Source organism: Pinus tabuliformis, chromosome X, assembly GCF_031772625.1.
Source record: "Pinus tabuliformis cultivar Carrire ecotype Pingquan chromosome X, CPIR1, whole genome shotgun sequence".
NCBI lineage: Eukaryota > Viridiplantae > Streptophyta > Pinopsida > Pinales > Pinaceae > Pinus > Pinus tabuliformis.
In genome coordinates, this window is record NC_142308.1 from 358,875,328 (window position 1) to 358,888,278 (window position 12,951).

Here is a 12,951-nt window from a genome sequence, read left to right on the forward strand (position 1 = left end):
GATGGGAAAATGAAGCGATAGAGGGTTTTGTGAGTTAAATAAATCCCGATGAGCATAAGAATGAAGGGCTTAAACAAGGTTGTATGCGAGGGATTTATTAAGGGGCTTAAACCATTTGTGAAAACTTCTGGGGGACCCATCCAAAATTGTTGCCAAGGCAAGTTTTGATAGGGTGGTGGTTGTGGCCACAACAAATGGCGAACTGTTGGGCGAACCAATTATCTATGTTTCCAAATAATCCTCAAATCAATAAAACATCAGGGTGTTAAGATAAACTTGAAATGCAAACTATACAAATGGACAAGCATGGGTTCCACTTCAACATCAGTTGCTTCAGGTGGGATAGAGACAAATAGCTTCTACTTACTGATAGGATTTTAACAGGCATTCTCCAATGGCAATGTTATGGGATTTATTAACCTTCTTTTACCTGTTTCCTACTTTCAAAAATCTTTTTGGGGCCATCACTGGTCCGTCAATACCCGTTTAGGTGTGTACCTCAACTCTTTATTGTTCATCAAACTTGATGTAGATATGTTTATTTGCACTTTATAAGAGAATTTTAGTGCTATATTTTCATATGATTGAGTGGGGCGCAGTCATGGATCATGCCATATTTTTAAAATGCTTAAGCAAGGTTGGGCATGTTGTATCAACCGGTACTCTGAGCCCATCAATAGTCCTTACTCTAACTGGCTTCCCAAACAACCTGTCCTTCCAGATTGGCACAAGGACTTGACATTTCATTTTCTTTTAAATAAGTCCTTCTAGTTTCAGGCACAAGGACTAGAGAACAATTGGATTTGCCACAGGGTATATGACAGTGAGCGTAGCCCATGAAAAGAGGTTTACTTGTAATTTACAGGTATTGGACAATTTAGTGTGGTGTATGGGACCACTGGAGAATGACTGTAAACCTTATAGGCAAGTATGGGCTAGGTCTGAGTACGATTACTTAAGATGCAACGTTCCTCCATGCCAGTCTAGCTGTAGTTACACATTTTTTTTTGATAAAGATGCCCCTACATGCTCCAGATATCCAAGTTATCAACAGATCTCACATAGTTCCCAACAGATGCCAATGAGGGTTTTGGTTTGAATTCCACAGCTGATTTTCAAGTGCTCATGGGCTGATAGAAAGTTTATTTGATTTGCAAGGAAATGAGGGATTTAGGAACAACAGAATCATCAGCGGGTTAATGAGGAAGGCAAAGGCCAAAAGTGGTCAATGAGGGCAAATCTGAAAGGTAGAACGAGACTGGAGGACCAAAATCAGCTAGCTGAAAAGAATTGTGATTCAAAACAGCAAAAAAATAGACTTCGCAGAAAACAAAAGGAAAACGCTGAAATACAACTAAACTAACAGCAAAATGAAATGAACTCTAACCTACTCAAGAGGTAACCATCATGTGGTGGCCACTGGAAGTATCTCTTCAGATGCTGGCTATTAACAGGAAGCTTTTCAGTCTCTCCCTATAATGTTTTCAACCTGTAAGTCCCTTGACCAATTTTTTCAACAACTTGGAATGGGCCCAGCCATAGGTGTTGGAATTTTGTGTGTTTACCCTTTGGCTCACTCAGCTTGTCCCATTTCAAGACTAGCTCCCCTACTTGGAAATCTTTATCTCCTACCAGATGATGATCAAACCATTTTTTTACAATCATTTGGTGATTTTTGAATTTAATTCTAGCTTTGTCTCTTAATTCCTCCAGCCTCATCAGTTGGTTGATCCTTTCTTGAAGCAAGGCTGAAGGGGTTCCTCTTGAAGCTTGGGAGAGTTGTAAGGAGGGAAGGGTAACGTTTGGAGGCAAGATGGCTTCCTGTCCATAGATGAGGAAGTATGGGGAGTTTCCTAAGGCCACTTTAGGGGTGACCCTATTGGCCCAAAGGGCATTCGTTAGGGCGTTGTGCCAGTTCCTCTAGTTGTCAGCGACTGACTTGCAGATTATGCAGATAAGGTTTTTATTTGAAGACTCTGCAACTCCGTTTCCCTGGGGGTAATAGTTTGTTGCATACTTTATGTGGATTGATTTATCAATAGCAAACTCAGTCAGTTTCAGAGATGAAAAGTAAGAAGTGTTATCAAAAATGAGGGCGTCAGGGATGCCATACCTGTTGATAATGAATTTCTCAATGAATGATATTACCTCATCTTCGTTCACCTTCTGAAGCAGGATGGCTTCGGTCCATCTGGTGAAGTAATCAGTCGTTGTGAGTATATACTTATGCTGCTGTGAAGAGTTTGGAGTGATCTCGCCTATGACGTCTAGGCCCCATTGCTGGAACGGTCGATAAATCATAACAGGCCTGAGGGGAACAGCAGGCTTTCTTTCTCGTCCTGCGGCGGTTTGGCACACCTTGCACTTGCGAGCATAGGCATGCGAGTCTCTGAACATTGTGGGCCAATAATATCTGGCTCTTAATATTTTGTGAGCAGTGGTCTCTCCGCCATAGTGACCACCTTGCTGGGCCGTTGTGCATTTCTTTCAATACATGGTTGGCATCATCCTTCTCCAAACACCTCAACCAAATTCCATCATGATTTTTTCTGTATAAGACGTTGTTGGCCAAATGATACAAATTGGATTTCAATCTAAGTGCTCTCCTTTGTGATGCATCCATGTGTTCAGGACACGATCCCCGCACTAGATAGAAGCATATGTCATGGTACCATGACTCAGGGTCCAAAAAGGCTTCCGATGCTTCTCGCTCATACATCAGCGCTTCGTTACTCCATAAGGGCTCCTCCCTGAGTTCCATTTGTGCATATTGCATGCTCAGCGTTCCTGATTCTTCGGATGCCCCTTTTTTGTCCACCAAGGCTTCTACCGCTAGCCTGCAAAGTCCCTGCCCTCAAACTATCTGTGCCGACTTTATCTCCAGGTCAAACTCTTGAAGGGCGGTTATCCAATTCCCTCTTTGTTCACCCATTTCTTTCTGCACGAAGAGGGCTCTTACAACAGGATGGGGAACAATGACTTTGGTCTTGGCCTTTAGTAAATAAGGGCAGAAATGTTTTACAGCCTTGAAAACTGCATAGCCTTGTTTCTCCACGTCTGGGTAGTTCAGTTCTGCTCCTTGGAGATTTGAAATCATGTAGGAAATGGGGACTTCGTTGCCTTTGTTGTTTCTCTGAGTGAGTATTGCAGCATATGAAACATCAAAGGCAAAAGTGTACAAGAAGAACTCCTTGCTAAAATCGGGGCTAACCAATGCAGGAGCTTCAGCAATGGCTTCCTTGATTCGCCGAAACGCTTCCTTGGCTTCATCACTCCATTTATACACAACATCTTTCTTCATCATCAGCTGCAAGGGGCGTACTATTTCTGCGAAGCCTGAGACAAATTTTCTAACGAAATTAATCCTCCCGAAGAAAGACTGCATGGCTTTTTTATTGGCAGGGGGTTGTATTCTCATGATGGTCTCTATTCTTTCAGGATCAATAACAATCCCTTCTTTAGAGAGGATATGACCCAGTAGTTTCCCCTCTATGACTGCAAAGATGCTCTTCTTGAGATTCAATGAAATTCCATACCTTCGGCATCTTTCGAAAATCTGTCTCAAGTGATAAATATGATCCCTTCTGTGATATGAATACACAGTGATGTCATCCATGTAAACCACTACTGATCTGTTCATCAACCCTCGAAAAGCTATGTCCATAGCTCTCTGGAATGTGGCACCCACGTTAATGAGCCCAAAAGGCATTTTACGATATGCATAGGTGCCCCATTTGGTGTTGAAGGTTGTCTTAAGCTGATCCCCATGAGATACCAGTACTTGATTATATCCTGAAAACCCATCTAATAGGGACAACATTTCAGACCCAGAAACGCACTGAAGGATGTGTTCCATAGAAGGGATAGGATAGTTATCCTTTTGAGATGCTTTGTTCAAGTTTCTGAAATCAATACACAGCTTGATGTCTCCATTTTTCTTTCTCACTGGCACAAGATTGGCTACCCAGCGGGTGTGTCTGACCGGGAAGATGATTTTAGCATCCAGCATCTTGTTCAGTTCTTTCTTCACCAATGGTTCTAGGCTTGGATGCATCTTACGCAGCTTTTGTTGGTAGGGCCTAGCCTCCTTTTCCAAAGGGATCACATGCTGCATAACACTGGTATCAAAGGTCTTTAGGTCTTCATATGTCCACGCAAAGACGTCCTTATAGTCTTTAAATAGCTTGACAAATGCAGCCTTTTCTTGTGGAGAGCACCCAAGGCCCAGATTGACATTTTTTGGGTCTTCTTTGGTCCCAAGGTTGACCGTTTCATACTTCATGGACGAGCTATGCGTTTTGTAGTTAGTCGGTTGCTTGAATTTATCATGCAAGTCATACAAGTGTTCCATCTTAACAACCGATTTTGGAATCACATTGGGCTGATCCTTTTCCTCATCTTCCCTCTCATTCATAAGCCTGTCATGCTCCTTATCGTCAATGACTGCATTTTTTAATGTCTTCTCACAGTGTAATAACTCAAGAATTTGCTCATCATCTTCGAACACCTGCTAATTCGAGATGTTATCAGGCACGAATGGTAAGAAAATCAATTCAATAGAACATTTATTTTTCTTCAATCTAAAATCAGGCAAAAGTTTATCAGCCATATTAGCCATCAAATCAGCATCTTGGTTTTGCCCTCGAGGTATGTACATGATATTAAAAGAATCAAAACTGTCAATTAAGTCCCATACCTCATGTTGGTACCTTACCAGGTGTGGTGAATTGCAATGTATCCTTTTCCTTACCTGATCTACGATTATCTGTGAGTCACCAAAAACTTTAAGATTTTTTACATTCATATCAATGGCTTTCTTCAGGCCTTGCAGCAAGCCTTCATATTCTTTTGTGTTGTTGGTGCATTCAAACTCCAACAGACTGGCCATCAAATCTTGGTTCCCTTGCAGGTCAATGAGAGTACTTCCAGCACCTGCACCTTCAAGACAGTTACAGCCATCAAAATAGAGTGTCCAGAATATAGCATCTAATGTTACATCAATTGAACTACTATCTAAGAAATTAGTCCTACCATCTACTATAATACAAGATAGCTCATTAGTTAGATTATGGGAGGGAATTTCCAATTGTGTGTGTCAAAGTTTCTTCAACTGTTTCTGCATGAAATTCTCCAAAACAGGTTTCTGTAGCAAAAACATTGAAACTATAGTTCCCAAGGATGGAGTTTGTAAACATTACAGGTTCATTGGGACCATTTAGTTCTATTACAACATACTTCATGTACCTTTCACGATCAACTCTCAGCATATCACCTTTTCCCTTCTAAGGCAGCAAGAAGTGGGACCAATCAGTTGAGAAGTATCCATTGAGTTTCGCTGACCAATCCCTACTAAGCAGCATTCCATAGGCCTCGGGTATGTCGACTACCACTATATCAATGACTTATCTGTATTTTGGTTTCGCAGCCATCCAAATCAACACATCTTTCAATTCTCTAATTACTTTCACATTTGTCCTGTCTAATTGCATAATTCAGCTCCCAGTTTTCTCAGGTATTGCATGTAGTATTTTAGCAACAGCATAAGGCATCACAGTGGACGAGGCACCAAAATCTACCAGGCAACTGTGCACATTCATGTTGAGGATTTCAAATGTGATAAGGAAAGGTGGGGTCATGGATTTTGATTTTCTCCCTATCATGGCTGCACTAACATCTTGGGGTTTTCGATTCATTTTGGACAGTGTGGCTTCCAAAGCTGATGGGATTTGGGCTACAATGGAGATGTTGACAGGTCTGGACACTGACTTCTTGGTTTGGCTGCTTGGGATGGTGGGAGTTTTGGAATTTCTCTCATTCATAGCTTTCAAGAGCAAATCTCTTTGTTGTGTTAATTTCAGCAAATCAAAGTATGTGATATTAGCCCTAGATTTCTTAAGATCATCCACAATATTATAATCAATGTTATAAACAAGATAGGGCAAAGTAAACATACTTGTTTTGCCATTCTTAGGTGGGAGTTTACCATCTTGAGTAGCCTTTGTTGCAATGGGAGATACATTTTCTTTCTCTGGATGGTTTGCAACAGGAGTATTCTTGGATTGACCACCAGGGCTACTCTTCTCAACAAGAACCTTGGAGCAGGTGCTTCCACAGGGCGGACATCTTTCTTGGTCTAATCTACAGGCTTCATCACACCTACAAGTGGCCCTTTGCTTCGTGCGTGGATTTCTGCCATACTGTCTCCTTGGTCATCATCGCTCTCATTTGTATAGAAATCCCACAGTACGTTGATTTGAGATTCTTCTTCCAAGGGTTCTTCTACTCGGTATTCTTTCTCATCTTCTTGTTCTGGCTCTAGCTCCACTATAGGTTCTTCTTGGTTGAGGAGTGATCTGATAAGAGCCAGCTTTTCTGTGTTTAAATTCCCTTCATTGGGTGGAGGAGGGAGTGCCAGTTGACCATGACCGCCCTCTGTTTTCTTACGATAGAAAGGCTTGAAGGGCTTTCTGTTGTTATAGTCTCCTCCACTACCACTAGTACTCTCTCTGTGATTCCTTTTCATATCAATGACTGTGTTTGTTAGTTTTTTAACGATTCGATGCAAACCTTCCACATCCGTGGTATCCTTGTCTTTGGTTTCATCCCCTTTATCATCACTCCCATTATTCTTCTTGGATGCTTGAGAGGCTTTCTTTTCTCCAGTTGTAGTGTGGCATGCTGTGAGACTGAGCATTTCATTCTTGACCTTTACTGCTTCATCGATAGCACCTTGCAAGGTCCGCGCGTTACTCCTTTTGACCCACATCGCAGTAGCGACAGGGAGAGCAGTGATGTAGAATTCCATGAGCACCTCTTTTGTAGGTCTGGCGGTGGTCGGGATTCTGTGGAACAAGGTGTTGAACCGGATATTGAAATCCTTAACCTTTTCTTTGGTTTCCATTTTCAAATGGGATAGTTCCAGGAGTAAGGCAACAGGAGTTTTGTCATCGCCATACTTGTCTAAAAAGAACTGTTGAAGGGCAGCCCACGAGGTGATAGATCCGGTCCTCAAGCTAAAATACCATGTGGAAGCTGCACCAGTCAAGGTAAAGGGGAATAGGCGACAGACTATATCTTCATCAGATACCACCAGCATGCGCACAGCCAAGAAGAAAGAATTGATATGGTTTTCAGCGGTGTCTCCCCACTCAGGGTCGAATTTAGGCAATAGCTTTTCTGCACTCTCAGGTAAGGGATGTTGCTGCCCAGGTATGGCCACAGCATCCTGAGCAAGCGAGGGAGGCAGTGCTCCCGGAGGAGGTGGGGGTTGGTTTCCACCCGGTTGAGGAATATTAGCCATATCAAGGATAGGGATGTGTTGGTGGAGGTTTTCTCCATTAGGATTTTCCAAATCAGGCCAGGGATTGCTTTCAGAAGGGGAATCCTCAGGAATTTCTTCCCAAGGAGAGTTGATGCTCTGTAAGTAATCAAGCACAATATCTTCAAGAGAAGGGGCTGCAGATGTCTCTTTGTTTATGTGATAGACCCTTGGCTTTGTTTTTGCTATCAGAGGTAATGACTGAAAGATTGGGAGTTGTGATAGGGAACGAGCATAAGCCCGAGTAAGTCTTTTGACCGGTTGTTCCTGAGTGACAAGATACTCCCACAGTGTCTCTTCTTCGAAATGAGGCTTTTCCGAATGAGAAGAGGGGTCTTTTCGACCTTCACAATCCATGTATTAATCTTCTTGAATCCATGCGTGGCACTTATGGATGAAACGTTGAAAAGTTGTGGAAGGCGATTCAGGCCCTCCTTCTAGCACTAATTTGTTGACATAGCGAATGTTTGCTATGTCAACAAGGGGAACTAACCCAATCGCAAGCCCCAATTAGGCCTACTTTTGTTTGGAATGGCTAGTTCCAACGGGTTTTAAGGGACCCCGTGAACTGTAATAGGTGTTGAAGGATTGCTTCTAAGAAGAAGACTTCAATTAAATCAACAAAATAAAACACCTAACCGCTATGTATTAAATCCTATCTGCACTTCTTCTAACTACTCTAGTCTATATCCTAACTATCCTAATCTATCCTGCAGGAGCATAACAAAAGAGATTAAACACCATGAAGAAATTCCAAGTCCAAAAGAATCAATTACTGAGTCATAGATGAACAAGGTTATATTAGAGCTTGATTGCAATCAGATTACTCATACAGGAATACACATTCCTTTTGATACAAATAAACTAGCAACTCGTGTTTAATACGGTTTTGAATCAGAGATCGCTCATAAGTTAACCATGAGATTGAATCATATTCAAATAAAAAAGACTAATCATGAACAGTATGCCATCAATATGCACAAACACAAATCACATTTATATTTATGCCAGCGGCAACATCCTGCTTCAAAACACATAAAAGCAAAGGCAAAATAAAGAAACTACAGGCTCCTTCTTCGACCGAAACAATCTTCCTTATTCACAATAAAGCCAAATTGTTCTTATCCAAACAAAAAGCCCCTTTTCATCTTCGGGGGTAATACTTATGCAAAAGCCTGTGACTCTTGGTCTTCCCTGCCTCCTCATCTCCCTCCACTGTTTTCGATATACAAGCCGAGTATACAGAGATAGGATTGTTAGTGAAACCGCTGACACATAGAAAGCATATCTGCTGGAGCGCTTCATTTCCTGAGGAAGTGAACAGATGTTGATAAAAGGGGTGATTGTGTGTCGCCTTTCCATGATGGAAAACCGGGACAACTTTGCTTTCAGACTGTATAGGCAACGCGTGGGATTCCGACCTGAAACGCCTAAGGCCGGACCTTCAAACACAACGCTTCTGCATACATGACTCTTCGAATCCACTCCTGCGTCCTTTACTTCTCGCCTGCAGAGATAGCTATCATTAGCTTCATGATTGTGAACAATATAACAGAAATGTTCAACAAAACATAAACATTGCCTCCATTAACTTTTATAAAACTACGGGAACAGGTGTGAAAAGGATTTACGCATAAAACACAGGCAACACACAATTTCCCGCTCAATCCATAGGCTTGGCATGGTTTTCGAGGGCTTCTTTTAATTGCAATCGGGTATCGGCCCCTCCGTGGGTCGCAATAGCCATGCCTTCCACTTCCCCGATGTGTGATTACACTATCGGGACTCCACAGGCCCACCTTTTGCACCAAAAACCCGCTCCCTTTGTTATATTGAGAATTTTGAAAAACACAGGAAAACAAAGAAAATCTTGCCCCGATCACTCAGGCCAGACCTCAAATTTTATATATCAGGGCTTATAAATATCGTCAGGTCTGGCATATCACATATTGCAATATGCACAAGCCTGGGGCTCCACCGATTGTGATATGCGATGGGGCTTCAAACCCGAAAATATATATACCATATTTGATAGGCTCGGCAGGTCTGCCATATAGCCGCGCGCATTGTGTGTAAGGCCCTGCCTTCACCGATATGCGATATGGCCCCGGACCCGAAAACATATATATATATGCGTTAATACTGTCGGCAGATCCGTAACAATAGGCTTGCCTTTGAAAACCAAGACTTCAATGTTTTTCGAAAAACAAAGGAATATATGGGGAAAACCATGTTTGGCGATAAGGCTTGACTTGAAATGTTATACGCTCCACTTCATAATAATTGACAGGTCCGGGGTATAATGGTATGCCTTATATGTAGGCCCCGGGCCTTGCCGATTGCGATATGTGATTGGGAGGGTAGAATCGATAGAATATATATCGTGGTTAATATGGCCGTCGGGTCTGGAAGACATACGTGCCCCTTATATATATGGTTTTGGGGCTTGGCCGATAACGATTTGTGATGGGGCTCCATACACAAAATATATGCATTTGGGTTAATAAAACCTGTCGGGTCCAAAAGCCATAAATGCGTTGTGTTGATTGCGATAGGCCTGAAAAGGGTTTATGTGTGTTTTGCAAAGAATTTCCGTTGTAATGAATTATGATGGGAAAATGAAGCGATAGAGAGTTTTGTGACTTAAATAAATCTCTATGAGCGTAGGAATGAAGGGCTTAAATGAGGTTGTATGCGAGGGATTTATTAAGGGGCTTAGACCATTTGTGAAAACTTCTCGGGGACCCATTCAAAATTGTTGCCAAGGCAAGTTTTGATAGGGTGGTGGTTGTGGCCACAACACCTCCCAAGCTACAAATCTCAACATCACCATGCTTAGATACGGCAGGGTTATCAAAAGGCTCTATTAGGTGTTTCCAACACTAAGGAGAGCAAGTGTTCCTAGGCCAACCCATCAATCAGTAGGGTGCAACTGTTCACTAATCTGGTAGGAGTTTACTTCATGGAATATAGCACAATCTTTGTACTAGCTATGAAATTCCATGATCCTTGAGTGTCATGATGTGAAGAGGGTACAATCATGGGACCTAAGTTACCCCTTTCATCAACCTATTTTGACCACTTCTCCTTTGCATCTTTTTCTTCATAGACTTGCTTATCCTTGCATAGCTTGGATTACAAGCTTTCATTTATGCATCAATGACCTATCAAACATGAAGTGGTTTATTGTTCATCGGGGTTGGGATATTCATATTTCCTTTCATTTTAATAGTTCATGCATTAGCCAGGAACTAAGGACGGACTAATAAGGGGGTAGAAGTCAAGCTAGGCTTTTGTCCACATATTTTATTATATCCGAGCCAATCTTTTGCGTTTTATTATTATGGTTCATGCCCTTTCTTTTTTCCTGCTGCGTCAATCTCTAAGGGAAAAAATTTCAAGCAAGTATTCAACACTGAGGAAAATAGAGAACCAATAACAATGATAAATAGCAATCAACCAGATGACAAGGCATGGATATAAGAGACAAACAGAAAGTGTTAAGTAGCAATTATCATGGACACACAATATCAATTAGTGCCTCTTATTTATGCCCCCCTAGACAGTGTTGATTTTTGGTAGCATCGGATGTGCTCTAGCCATGAAATTTGATGGAGAGGCTAAGGCACATGAGATGTCCAGGACCCAAAAATCGTTTGGTGAAATTCCGTCTGAATGAAGAGATATTAAAGTAATTAATATTTTTAATGGGTCCCTAAGTCTAAACTTAGGAAAATAAACATATTAATGTTTATTAATATAAAATCAGTGAGAAAGTTCAAAGTGACGAGGATCAAGCCAGTTCTAATCTTAGTTGTTGATTAGGGACTTAATCTCGGTCGTTGAATCGTCAACAGGAAAAGTATAAGAGGAGGCTTGAGGGTCAGTTGAAGATACACCAAGAGAGATCAATTAGTTCGATTTTTTGGGGGCGAGGTTTGCTGAGGAAATCGAGCAAGTGATCAATTGCAGTGAGGGGTAGTTTGGAAGGAGGCCAAAGAATACATAGCAGATAGGCAGCGCAGTGTCGCAAGAGATAGCGCAGGCCCTAGAAGGGCTAACACAAAGGCCGTAGGAGCTGACGTAGATGATGCAGAGGTCCGTAGAGGCTGACGCAGAAGCCGTAGAGGCTGACGCAGAAGCCGTAGAGGCTGACACAGAACACAGAAGCCGTAGAGGGCTTCAGAGGCAGTGCTGGGGAGATTTCGTGGGGCAAACTGGCAGCAAATCAACAGGTTCTAGGCCGAGATAGGGTGACGTAGCTCTTGGAGGAGTGACACAATTCCTGAAAAGTGCTTGGAGCAACTTTCGCTATCCAGCGTAGGGAACAGTTCGAGTTGTTGTGGGGTTTGATCATCCGGTTGCTGATTTGCTGAAATATTTGTTTCTAGCACCCTAGTTGTATTCATGAAATCTGCTTAATAATACAAACCCTCTATATGTTGCACTGGTTTTCTCAAATTGGGTTTTTCTGGGGACGATTGTCCAAAAATAACGGTGTCCCTTGTGTTATTGTCTCAGTTTATTTCAGTGCATGATCTGTATATTGTGAAGGTTGCAATAGCGTTTACTTTGATCTTTATGCAATTAGATAAATTGTTAATGTAAAGAACAAGTAGGAGATTGTAAACCAGTAATTGCAGTAAGGGTTTCTGATGTGTTAGATTCACGAATTTTCACAGACAGTGACTCTTATTTGTGCCCCCCCTGGACAATGGAAAGAAAGGGCATCAAGGAAGGTCACACTAGACTATGCGCAAAGGATGGCCACCAACATGAAGCATGGGAACAAGAATACAACCAAAAGCGGTCCATCATCCAATTCAACTTATGATTCATACTAGAATGCCCTTAAACATTATTTTTCATCAATAAAATTCAACAATTACTTGGTTAAATGACATCATAAGGATTTTAGTTACTTAGGTCTGGGAATTTTCAATCTTTATGCAATTAGATAACTTGTTAATGTAAAGAACAAATAGGAGATTGTAAATCAGTAATTGCAGTAGGGGTTTCTGATGTGTTAGATTCAGGAATTTTCACAGACAGTGACTCTTATTTGTGCCCCCCCTAGACAGTGGAAAGAAAGGGCATCAAGGAAGGTCACACTAGACTATGGGCAAAGGATAGCCACCAACATGAAGCATGGGAACAAGAATACAACCAAATGCGGTCCATCATCTAATTCAACCTATGATTCATACTAGAATGCTGTTAAACATTATTATTCATCAATAAAATTCAACAATTACTTGGTTAAATGACATCATAATGATTTTAGTTACTTAGGTCTGGGAATTTTCACGGGAATGACGATATAATTGGCTGTTGTATGCTCTTGAAACTTCAGACTTCGCAAGCTACATTGAATATATGTTTATTTCTTACTTTAGCCTTAAACATTACTTGTTTGCAATCTGTTGAAGTGACTGAAACATACTGCTCTTATAACTTGTTCATTGCTGTAATTTTATTGATATTTTATACAAGTCAACTACAGCAATTAAATTTTATATCTGTACGAACTCTCTAAAACGTCCCTAAAAGAGATTATCTTAAGTTTGGAAATACACCTTGAGTAAGAAATAATTATTTACTCATATATGTAATAAAGCAGTGACAATTTGAGT

At 41.4% G+C, this 12,951-nt stretch overlaps 1 protein-coding gene across 1 annotated transcript in view; it reads right to left on the reverse strand.

Annotated features, from left to right (window-relative positions):
• The window catches only part of LOC149139982 (protein MRG1-like), a 353,221-nt gene that overhangs the window by 156,192 nt on the left and 184,078 nt on the right, over positions 1–12,951 (reverse strand). The gene's annotated exons all lie outside the window — the stretch shown is intronic.